The 3,732-nt window shown below is 45.3% G+C and overlaps 1 non-coding gene across 1 annotated transcript; it reads right to left on the reverse strand.

Moving 5' to 3' along the window:
• Nucleotides 1-3,336: 3,336 nt before the first annotated feature.
• Nucleotides 3,337-3,408, reverse strand: trnad-guc (transfer RNA aspartic acid (anticodon GUC)). Its single transcript has one exon. It is a non-coding gene; the product is annotated as a tRNA-Asp (tRNA).
• Between the last annotated feature and the right edge of the window lie 324 nt (nt 3,409-3,732).

The following is a 3,732-nucleotide window of genomic DNA, read 5'->3' on the forward strand; positions in this document are numbered from 1 at the left end:
AAATCATCCCAAGTGTTATTCCCTCTTTGACCAGCAGGGGGGAGGAGGGCACTCCAGAATAAATGCTTTCATTGCAACCAATATACCATAACCTTGCAATACTGAACTAGCACACATGGAAGCGTCGCATCCAAACCTTGCATTGCCTTGTACTGCATGGGGGTGATGTGCTCGAATCCCGGAGGGGGAACATCCCAGTACTTGTATGTCCTTTTCTTACGGCTTCTCCGAGGAGAGTAGCTGCCCAAACACAAAACAGAAGGTTGTTTTCCCCAAACAATACAGTGTAAACACTCAGAATCTGGCAAAAACAAACAGATGGCAGAATGTTTACATTTAACTTTGGATCGCAGGCAGTTTAAGGTCATGAGGGTGTGACCATGCGCCACTTTTTAGGCTGGCTTTGAGGTCCCATCGCTATGGCGGGGGCTACTTATAAACGCCAGTTAAAATTTAATATGGGTACAGTCCCCCTTCCCACCACGAAGAAACCAATTGGTTGATTGTGAAAGAAACTTGTTAAGAGGCCTCAAACCATGCTAGATATCAGCTTCAGTGCCTGTAACCGGGACCGTGAGGGGGGGTACCTGTGCTTCTTGTGCTCGCGTGAGCTGCTCCGTCGGTCACGACCCTTGCGGTCGCGGCTGCTGCTGCGCTTCTCGTGACTCCGCCCCCTGGAGTCCTTGCTCCAGCGGCGGTGCTTCTCGCCACGGCTCAGAGACCGGCTGCGGCTACGCTTCTTGTGTCGCTCCTTCTCCCGCTCTGGGGGACGACACCGTGGTACCAGTGAGACGGTGGGCGGAGCGACATGACTGCCCCCCTACCATCCATTTCGATAAATCCAAGATGTGTAACTCAGAGGGATTATGAATGTGTGTCCGGATGGTTGTGGGTTTGAAGCCCATGAGTCACAGAGTAATCATATTACCAACTTCCCTGGGGTGCTGGATGCTGACTGACCCAGCGCTATGCCTTAAAAGTCACTTACGGAGACCAAGATGTGGTACGGGGTCTAACTCCCCAGTTTCCTCACCAGAATGAAGCACCTCCATTCAATTCACATATTCAATCACACCCTCCTGAAACAAACACACCCATCTCTCAATGGCTAATAATTTCAAGGGCACAAGGACATCCCCTTGAATGTCAGTCTGTTGTGAAACAATAAAAACATAACCAGACTAATTAATGATATAGGAGCACAGTGGTGAGTACAGTTGCCTCACGCCTCCGAGTCTGGAGGCCTGAATTTTGCCTCTGCTCTCTGTATGGGGAATTTGCCTGGAATAGGCTCCAGGGGAGCCTGACTAAGATAACTGGTTGGACGATGGATGGGTAATTAATATCGTTTCAATCTGACAGACAGCACTTTATTAAACTAGCAATAAAATATCACCTTTCTATCCCAGCAGGTCCTTCATATAGAAGCTTAAATAAATCCCTGAAGGTGCAGTTTTCAGTGAAGCATTTAAACGCAGGTGCTGCTCGAGGAATCAGCTTCATGCATCAGTTATAACAGCGTTACGGTAATGCACCGCTGCAAAAGTACAGACACGGAGCGGCCAATGCATCTTACGTAAATCGGTAATAACCAATTACCGCAATCGCAGGCATAGTCAGAGCGCAGATATGAATGACTGGAACTGCTAGTTTATCAAACACGGCGGCACTTAGTGCTCGTCTAGCCGAATCAGGTCGTTTCGAATGACATTTTAGTGATTTAGTGATAAGGAGCTGATATGACAAGATTGCCATTTGATAGGTACATAAATCAATCCTACTTTCGACTCCGTTGTAACGCATGTTGTATATTTCAGTTGCGTTAGTATGGCTTAAGTTTATTCAGTTTACTGGATTCTCTGCACTTTAATGAAGTTATATGTGTATTGTTATATAACTGTACATCATTGTTAGTTACTGCTATCCGCTGTAAAGGTAGATACAGGTGCAAGACTTTGCAATAACGACCTAAAAGCAGTTGTTATGATTCCAGGGAACGCGGCTGATTTTTAGAGTCTATACATCATGAAGAAACGGCGATCGTGTGAGAAAGACTTATTCTGTACGGATGACAGGGCCAGCATTTCGGACCCAAGGGAAAGGCTATTGTGCATCGGAAAGAGACAAAATCATATCATTATATAGAAAACTCGTCGTAGTATTTAAAAACCAAGTAACTAACACTGTTATTAAGTGCGGACTTTAAATCAAGTGGTCGCGGTCGTTTTTATTTGCATAAAACTTTAAACGTGATCTTGAAAATATAACGCTTGCAACAAACATCCATGCATAGTGTGTTACTGCGAATGAAAATACGCGGGTCACAATTTATGATCCAAGTGTATAATGGTAAATAATTAAATAAATAAAACCGCAGGCTTTCACATCGAGTGCACCCCAATAACGTTTCATTGAAATGTCCATGTTATGTACGCCGGGCACTGATGGATGCAGGCCTAGCGATCTCTATAACAATGCCAAGCAAAGAATGTCACTGATTTACCAAAGCGGTCAGTTTTCGGGGATCCTGCGGCAGCTGGGAGAAGAAGAATCGGGCAGGTTTCAGAATCGGCGAGCGCTCGGATAAAAGGCACCGATTTCCCAGCCGCGCTTTTCTTTTCGGAACCAGCAGAAGTGCCCTCCGCACCATCCTCGGCGCTAGGACACGCCGGCCACTTTATTACCCTAAAACAGGGAGCATACACCGATCTTCAAAGCCAAACTTACCTTGCCGATTTTCGCTTAACTGCTTCTCAAACTCATCGAAATCGGACATTTTTCAGTCCGTACTAAAGACGTATTGCAAAATAAGCAGAGGTCCAACAGTAGGGCCTTTGAATGGGCTACAGGCTGCATTGGGTTCTGCTGCTTTTTCTTCCGAGTCGCCTGCCCCTCCTCCCCCGAAGTCATCGGCTCTTCCTCGGTTGTATCACACACAGGTTCGGAAACATTCGATGCGCATTACCGTCCCCTCCTGCACTGGAGGGTTAAGGACAACGTGATTATATCGAACCAAAATTGAAATGTGCAAGTTGACTTTCCTAGTTATACGTCTTCATTTTTATTCTGGGTTTAACAACCATGAGTTTATGACGTATTTTACATGATTAGTTGGCGACTGGACCTTATTGTTTATATCTCTTATTAAGGATCCATCCATCCATACATCAATTATCAAAACCACACACTTACAATCCGAGTCTAGTTTCATATGCTGCGCTGCTGAGCGACCCGCAGAATATTATGCATGAGTACAAGTCACAAGCCCCGTTTCCACTAACACGGGGCCGGTTCTAGCTTGGTGCCTTTTGAGACCGAGGCAAAAAGATGCAGACTCTCCCCGTCGGGGAATCGAACCCCGGTCTCCCGCGTGACAGGCGGGGATACTCACCACTATACTAACGAGGAGATGTACGCGCACTACTTTTACATCTTCAAGATAAACAGCGGATGACTACTAACATTTGCGAGTAATCAATGACTGAGCTTCATGTCATGACCATGGTGCTCAAGAGAAGAAAAAATACATAATGTACGTCCACTGATACCAGAACAACCATATAGCTTTATACTAAGACGATGATTAAACGGAAAATTCCTTTACAAAACACTGCCACAAAATCATAGTTTCGCAATATTACATCGTGCAACGGGACACAGTGTAAGTACGTGAAGTCGGTAATTAAATCAAGAAAAAAAAGTGAGAGGAAAAGAATACTTTTCTATTATCAT

This window comes from Brienomyrus brachyistius, unplaced genomic scaffold (genome assembly GCF_023856365.1).
Source record: "Brienomyrus brachyistius isolate T26 unplaced genomic scaffold, BBRACH_0.4 scaffold952, whole genome shotgun sequence".
Classification (NCBI taxonomy): domain Eukaryota; kingdom Metazoa; phylum Chordata; class Actinopteri; order Osteoglossiformes; family Mormyridae; genus Brienomyrus; species Brienomyrus brachyistius.